The sequence below is a fragment of the Belonocnema kinseyi genome, chromosome 1 (assembly GCF_010883055.1).
Source record: "Belonocnema kinseyi isolate 2016_QV_RU_SX_M_011 chromosome 1, B_treatae_v1, whole genome shotgun sequence".
Lineage (NCBI taxonomy): Eukaryota > Metazoa > Arthropoda > Insecta > Hymenoptera > Cynipidae > Belonocnema > Belonocnema kinseyi.
In genome coordinates this window covers 168716654-168725612 of record NC_046657.1, presented here as the reverse complement: position 1 = coordinate 168725612, position 8959 = coordinate 168716654, and the positions used below count along the sequence as shown (strand labels likewise).

At 30.5% G+C, this 8959-nt stretch overlaps 1 protein-coding gene across 9 annotated transcripts in view; it reads left to right on the top strand.

The window, feature by feature from the left end:
- LOC117170435 (venom carboxylesterase-6-like) overlaps window positions 1–8959 on the top strand; it is a 92699-nt gene that overhangs the window by 64375 nt on the left and 19365 nt on the right. The window contains exon 1 of one of the 9 annotated variants that reach the window (XM_033357208.1): window positions 3748–3766. The exons of the other annotated variants lie outside the window; for them this stretch is intronic. The gene's annotated coding sequence lies outside the window, so the exon portion shown is untranslated. Of the gene's footprint in view, window positions 1–3747; window positions 3767–8959 lie in introns of those variants that run through there. 9 annotated transcript variants of the gene reach the window in all.

Here is an 8959-nt window from a genome sequence, read left to right as displayed (position 1 = left end):
TCGAGAGAAAACGGTAAAAAAATCCAAAAAAATACGTTATAGGTTTTTGGAGTCGCTAATTACGAATCTGGCATCCGTTGAACTCTATTGCTTCAGGTTCAAAGTAATTTAAAGGTCATTTGAAGGTCAAATCGAGAAAAAACGGTACACAAATTTTTTTAAAATATGTTATAGGTTTTTGGGGTCGCTGATTATGAACCTGGTGTCCGCTGACCTTTATCACGTCAGGTTCAAGGTCATGTGAAGGTCAAATCGAGAGAAAACGCTGAAAAAATATGACCTTGAACCTGACGCGATAAAGGTCAGCGGACACCAAGTTCATAATCAGCGACCCCAAAAACCTACAAAATTTTTTTTTTTAATTTTTTTACCATTTTTTCTCGATTTGACCTTCAAATCACCTTCAAATGACCTTGAACCTGAAGCGATAGAGTTCAACGGATGCCAGATTCGTAATTAGCGACTCCAAAAACCTATAAAGTATTTTTTTGGATTTTCTTACCGTTTTCTCTCGATTCGACCTTCCAATGACCTTGAACCTGACGCGATAAAAGTCAAAGGACGCCAGATTTGTATTCGGCGACCCCGAAAACCATAGTAAACCCGAGCTAACCTCAGAATACATGTTTAAGAGTGTCAAATCTCTCGAAAATACAGTTGGTGTGTAGTGGTGTTTCCTATATTTGTAGGGGGTGGGGGTGGCTGGGGGGTGGAGGGTAGTCCGTTTAGCGTGCAATCGACTCGGGATACTTATAAGATACTACCATAATTTTTTCACATTTTTTGGTCCAAAAATAAATTAGGCCAATAACCGGCCTTACCGACCCTCCCCCTTTAAGTAACATAAGTAACAAGTAAATCAATTATTTACTTGTAGTTTATATAATGGAACATTGAATATAATTTGCATAATATAAATCAATTTATTTTTAAAGTACCTCTATTTCCATTAAGTAATTTTTCGGAATTATGCTGGTGTTCTGAGATTAATATTTTCATTTAATTTTCAAAAATATATGTAAAAATGTTTTAATTTTTTCCCTTAAATTAATATTAAGTCACTAGAAAATAAAATTTTTATATATATTAAATTTAAATTCTTCAAAAAGATGCAGCATAAAAATTATTTCAAGGTTTAAATGAAAATTATAGTTTAATGCCTTTTATGTTTCTGAAAGATTCATTCTGTATTACCTAATACATTTTTTCATAACATTAGTTTACATCAAGATTGAATTTTAATTTGTTTAATTTAGTACATAAATTGACATTCAACTTGAAGCTTGTGTAATTGAACATTTGATATAGATTGTATAATAATCAAAGATTATTTATGTTTAAAATACCAATATTTTGGTTATGTAATTTTTCAAATTCTTCTGATATTGCGAAATGAGTCTCTGAATAAAATTTTCAAAATTATCTGTACATACGTTTTAAATTTTCTGGAGTCAGTTTAAAAGGTTATAATTAATTACAATTTTCATAAAAATAAAAAGTAAAATTTAATAGAATGATTGAATGAATATAATTATTGATGCTTTTTATGTTCTAAACTGATCAATTAATTCTTATTAGATGTATACTTTTTTAACAAGATTTAAAAACGTAAAAATTATCCGAATATTTTAGTTAAAATAATTGTTCGATGGTTTTTATGCTATGAAATGACTAAATAATTATTAATTTATTATATTAGAAATTGAATATCCAGGAATAATTGCAAAATAATATAATTGCTTGAGGCTTTTTATGTTATGAACTATTTAATTCATTATCAGCTGATTAAATGTGTTCATAATGTTAAATTATATAAAGTTTAAATTTTAATTGTTGTAAATTAGGTAACCTGCATTGATTACAGTGTAGAGTCTCGCTTATCCGAGCTGTTGTGGACCGGCCTTAACTTGGATAATAGTGAAACTCGGATAAAAATGGAATTTTAAATAAAAAAAGTCTCAGTGTAATAAACTGAAAGAAAGCTTAAATAAATATTCCATTTGTACAACTTCATGTTTTAAACAATCTCGTAAATAGTTTATATAACATATGCCACTATGCATCTTTATTTCAGAGCAATCCACGCAGTTCTTAACGTAGAGAGAATATACATTATTAACCAATAAGAGCAGAGGTTAGGGAAAATCTGTTCTGTTTGGTTAAGAAAGTTCATATGTATAAATTATGCATAAGGGTTGGACAATACGAACTACTATTGAGCTATAGCTCGGATAAGACGGATCAACTATTTTTGTTTCAGCCTCGGATAAAGCGGCCTCGGATAAGCGAGGTTCTACTGTATTTGGTTTCAGATTATGTAATTAAATATTAGCTAATGACTTTAGGATCGAATTTTATTCTTTCTTTTAAACATTTATATTTCAATTAGTTAACAAGGTAATTAATAGATTAGAGGTATAAAAATGCTGCTTGAAATTTAGAGGCGAATATAATATAAACAATATGTAAGTGTATAAATGAAAATAATTGTTTAATGCTTCTTATTTTGTGAACTGATTAATTAATTATCAAATTAAATAGAATATATATTTATATATAATTTTTCAAATGATTCTGATGTTGTGAAATGAGCATTTGCATTTAATTTTTTCAAACATGTTTTACTTTTTTCTCGGAGAAGTATCAAAAGTTTCTAAGCAATCTTCTTTATTTATTTATACTCTCTCTGAAAGGTCTCAAATGAAGAAATAAATGTTATTTAAGTTCCTAGGAAAATCGGGGATATATTGAGGCAGCGTTTTACATTTTAAATAACTTTTCAAAATTTCAAGAAAAATTGCAGTCAGATAAAAATATTTCTAAGAATTTAAGAGGTATTATATAGATATTTAATTTTAAAAGAGCTCGAACTTTTCCTATTATTTTGTAAAATCCCGTAAAATGTTTTTTTTTAATCTAGATTTTTTGTACACGAATGTGAAATATTTAAAAATCTTTTATAATTCTCTTCAAATTCGTAAGAAATTTTTGAAGATTTTGAGTTTTTTTTACATTTTAAATGATTTTTCAAAATTTCAAGAAAAATTGGATTCAGTTAAAAATATTTTTAGGAATTCAAGAGGTCTAATAATTTAAAAAATCCTGTAAAATGAAATATAGATTGTCTAAGTCTTCCACATTCTTTTTTTGACACATCTGAAACATTTAAAAACCTTTCCTAATTGTCTCATGAAAATTATAAAATTTATGTAATTCTAAAAAAATTGCTGATACTTCTTTTCTTGTAAATAATTTGAAAATGTGTGTAACCAAAAAAATATCAAAAAAGCATAGTTGTGTTACGTCAATATCTTGTTTATTTTATTTCTATACGGCACTTCATCCTAAAAATCTATTTTTATTTACAAAATGTCTATTAAGTTTTTTCAACTAATATAAAAGAAATGTTACGTAACTGCAGTTAGGGTGTGAGAAAGTAAAATGGTTTAAAATAGCGTTACGTAATATGTGAACGCTCCCTAATAATAGGACTCGTAAATTTTACTATGCATTGATACACTGAATTAGTTCTTTCAGAATCAAATTTCAACAAGAATATAAGTGTTTAGAAAATTTTAACGAATAAACTGTTATGAGAAAATTGAGTAAATGATAAAAATGAGTATAAAAGTGAGCGCGCGCACATAATAGTCTGGTATATTATAAAACTTATAACCACTCATCCGACGAAGTCGATCCACACAAACGCGTGCACATACGCACCGCGCTTACGGTTGAGAGTGTCCCAGACTTGTCGGGTAAACACGTGAGTACTCTGTACAACTTATTCCAATCACTCATAATATTGTTGTACTCATGTACGGAAAAATAATTAATAAGCGGTTTTAAAATTTTCATATCGAGTTCGTCAATTCTCTCACAAAATTCGCAGAATATTTACAAAAATACATCAATATCCGATGAATTTTTCTCATTTCCGAGACCTAGCTACCTACTTTTGGTGGCACACAAAAATTAAAAATTCCATTTTGAGGTCACACTATGCATGATATGAAAAAAGATAAATCGACAAAAATTTTGCACCCAGAAAAGATCTAAAAATTTGTTATTATTCAATTTTTGAAAGGATGCGTGGTTTTTATTTTATTCGTAAAAATCAATTAGATATATGGAAAAAAATTAGAAGAATCACAGGAGCAACGAAGAAAAGAAACAGCCAAAAGTTTTTCACACAAAAAGAGCTAAACGTTTGTTACTCATCATTTTTTTATAGGATGCGTAGTTTTGGTCTTAATCGTGAAGAATTACAGTAAAAATAAAAAACTAATTTGTTTTGAAAAAAGACGCAAGGTACGAAAAAAATTAATGAAAAAAATTTGTACATCCAAAAATGATCTATATATTTGTTTAAAATAATTTTTAATGGAACGCGCAGTTTTTTTATTGTAAAAATGACATTGCAAATAAAATATTATTTTTTTAATGACAGAAGGTACTAAAAAAATTAACAGACGAAAGTGGTTCACCAAGAAATATTCACAAATTTTTGATTAATCATTTTTAGATAGGAGTTCTAAATCGTTTTTCAAGCAATTGTGTAATACGATTTAGTCCCGACAGGAGTTTATTTAATTGTACTTTTTTATACTTTTTCGCAGTCGGTCAATTCAACTTTAACTTAAGAGTTCGATAGATTTTGGAGTAATTTTTATATTGTTTGAATTTTAGACATTTCTGCAACAAGTCATTTTTTCCCGACAAATACCTTAAAGCCAAAAGAACTTTAACGAAAGAGAATTTACAATCACCAAGTTTCTTTTGTCGATGCTTTGACCTTTAATTTTAAAAGGTCTATGCATAAATGCGAGAACCAACAGTCGCGCACCCTAGGCGCGCTTAAACTTGCGGGTAAAGCGAGCCGCGCGCGTAGTTTACAATCAGAATGTGCCAGCGGAACAGGTAGATTTTTTAAAATAATAAAGTCATTTAAATCAAAGTCTCAGTCTCAGTCTTCCCGTTCTCAGCTTTCCTAGAACTGCTGGCCCATGCAGTTTCTCAGGGGGCAGGGCGAAAGCGATTGCAACTCTGACCTCGGTAGTCCGGACGCCATAGCCACTTCCGTCGGATATGCGTTCGATATGCAATGTTGTTAATGATTATTGCTCAGACTGATCTCCTGATTAATGGCGTTCTCGAGATATAAGCGATTAATTAAATTTGTGTTATCAATTAACTTTAGAATTACCGTCAATTCTTTTAAAAAATTTCTTTTGCATTTTTATAGAGGAAAAGAAGATAGTACTTCTTCTAATCTCTCTGAAACCAGTGATATAATTTGTAATCAAAATCTATTAAAATTCTTACCTGTAGAGGTAAAGAAAATATCTAAAATGAAATCGCATCCAGCTTTGTTTCCATACATTCTATGAGGTTGGGATGAAGTTCAAATAATTTCCAAAGTGAATTGGAATCCATTCATATACTTTTTTTTAGATTTTTATTTCCTATAGAATTATCAATGTTAATTTTTTGTGGAGATCGGCTGTCATTGGGTACAATAGGCAGGCTATTCCCTGGTGGGCTGGCATGGGGGCTGCACTTGAGTTGCGGTCCACGGTCAGAAAAACCTTCAATTGGAACCCGTGGTCACTTTAGGTCGAAGAAGTTGCGTTCCGAGCTATCTTCCCCCACTCGTGCGACGTAATCTGATCAGTAGAGACCAACAAATGGTTGTGAGGCTTACCATTCGAAATTAAATGCTATATTTAGAAGTGCTAAACCAAACATTTTTAATCTGATCGAAGCTTTGTAAGAAATCCAAACGAGTGCCTAAATCAAAATGAAAAGCAAGGAAAAAAAGAGAAAAGTAAATACAGAAAAAGAGCAACCACTTATAGATGAAATGTTAATGATATAAGTAGGGTTCATAACTAGATTAGAGTTTATTCGTAAAGTTTCGCGCAAGTTTTTACCCGTATAGATTTAGTTTTAATTTGACTACGATTTGTAATATGCAATAGGATTGTATTTTTATAATATAAAGTGAAATAAAGATTTTAGAAGCATAAGCGAAATATGCAGCTAATCTGATTATTTCATTTGAGTTGGCTTAATATTCATATTATAATAATGCTCTAAGAATACGAGTTATTGACAATACATATTTCCCAAAAATTTGTAAACAAGCCAGTAACAAGTATAAGTAGATACGTAGAAAATGCTGCCAGTTCTAAGCCTGGAAAAAGTGTGAAGGGAAATTGTGGGGAAAAAGAGCTCGAAGGGAATGAAGGAAGTTTAAAATAAAATGAAGAAAGCCTACCTCAGACGGCAAACCGAATTCTTTATTCATGAAAAACGAATTCAAATTTACGAGCACGAATTCGTAGAAAAATTCTGTTTTTGTTCACACAGAATTCTTTCTCAATTCATGTTAAAACCGTAGTATGACCGCCGAAATTAATTTGGAAGGAATTGAAAAAGAATTCGGGCGAACACATCAAGAACTGTAGCGATATAAAGAAACTATAATTTCTGGATTCACGATTCATTCAAAATGAATAATCTTTCAAGTTCCAGCCTGTTCGTGAAGAATTTTTTTCCAATTCATTTATTGCTTCATGTGACCAATACATGCATGTAGTAGGTTATGAAATTAAATACATAATGAATGACAACAGTCTTCTTATGTATGTTAACGCGATGCTAATTGAATTATTTTTCAATTCAGTTTTAATATCGAAGAAGTCTAGAAACCAATTTTTCGCAACAAAAAAATTTTAACTTTTGTATGATTATATTACTACTTTATACTTTAATGTTTGATCACATGTTCCAAAGTACACTATTATTTGCTATTACACAATCACTACACTATTTATAAATGCACGCTATGAAAATTTTTATTTGCCGCGGGTTCGAACCATATACGTTTTGCATTCTTAAAGCCTAAAGCCTCGCGACTAACTTAGCTTAAAGTATGACAACAAAAATCTGCAATATAACCTATATCTGTGCAGGGCCGTCTGCACATTTTTGTGACCTATTCTATAAAAACTGTGGCTAAGCTTATTAAACAAGATTTAAACTTAATTCAAAAATATTTCGAGATATTTTAAAAGATTTTAGAGAAATCAATATATATTTTAATAAATTTGATCTTAAATCTTGAAACTCATTTAAATTCTACTGAAATTCCTTAAAAATTCTTCAAGATCACTTAAAATCTTTGAACAATGATTCGATTTCTTGTCAATATAAAAAAAGTCCGATCGGTTAGATTTGAACGCGCGTTCTTCAGAATGCCACCCAGAAAGCACCAAAGTACTTTCATAAATACCTGGAAGACTTAAAATTTAATACCCTTGCTTGTTTATTTACTGGACACTCTGGTTTCATTTTTATAAAAGAATTCAGTGAAAACAAATTTTTGATAGTAAATTTTATTTTTAATGAAAATGCGAAAATATTGATTTTATAAAGTTTTTCCACTTTGCAAATGTGATGTCGAAGCATCCATTACAAAAAAAAAGAAGTATAGCAAAGCAAATTTTTTGTATGAAAATCAGCCGTATGTAGAGGACTCCTAATCGACGTGAGAGACAAAAGTGATCTACGTCTCGTTTTCAATATTTCGCTGCCACAAGTACAGCAGAATTAAATAGAATGGATATAACACCACACAATTTAATAACCGATGCAAATTTAGCGGATCATTCAAATTCTACAATCAAAAGTATGATGCCACTTTTTCATTTTTTACCTGAGTAAAATAATACTCTACTTCTAAAAAACATGTTGGTCTCAATTCTTTTAATATTATATATTTAAGTCGCTTAATCGTAATGTATTAAAAGTCAGTTCTTAGAGCGTTGCTTAGGAGTTTCAAATAAATAATACGAATTCTCCTATAGAATGTCAAAAGATCGAAATAGGAATATTTTGATAATTCTGTTACAAAGTTCCATTTCAATAATTTTGGAATACTTGATTAAATACTTGAAATTGACATTAATTTTTTCTTCATTCGTTTGTCATGAAAATTAGTTTGAAAAGGATTCGCCGAAAGTTCGTGATTTATTCATTTCACTTTCTTTATGAATTACTTCGAGTGGTCGTAAAATTTTCAATCTCGAAATACTTTAAAAGCTCATTAGAGATTCTTTAAGAATACTTGTACGAACTCAACATTAATTAACAATGGATAAAATATAATTCTTTTTATATTATTTATCTATAATTTACGAATTTAATGACATAATTCGTATTATAATCTGACTTCAGAATTAATTGAGGGTTTTTTGTGAATAGGCTTGCCATCTGGGACTTCTTTACTTTCTGTCCCTTGTTCGCGCTACGTGCCAATGCCAGCCCACCAGGGAGTAGCCAGCCTATTGTACCTAATAACAGCCGATCTCAAAAAAAAACAACTTAACATTGATAATTCTACAGGGAATAAAAATTGTTAAAAAAAAATATTATGAATGGATTCCAATTCACGTTTGAAATTATTTCAACTTCATCCCAACCTCGTAGGATGTATAGAAACAAAACAGATGCGATTTAATTTAAGATCTTCTTGTTACCTCTACAGGTGCGGATTTTAATACACGAGGGTGGATCAAATATAAACCGGAATGTTACAAATACTTTTCTTAGCCAATCGCAAGCACTCTCACAGTGTAGGTTCTTGTAATGTAGTGTATTAGGAGTGGGTAAAACGCTTGGTGAGCTGTTTGACTCAGTCAATTCGTCAGTACAGCTATGAGTGAGCAATAGGTTCCAGCGTCCGTTGCACAACGGGTTATAATAAAGTTTTGAACCAAAGAAGGCGTTAAACCGTGCGAAATTTTGAATCAATTGAAGAATCAGTATGGGGATGATACTCTGTCTAAAACTTAAGTGTTTGATTGGGCCAAAAAGTTTAAAAGTGGACGAGAAAGTGTGGAAAATGTGAGTCATAATCGACGTCCAAGATCAAGTGTCTCTGGCGATAACATTG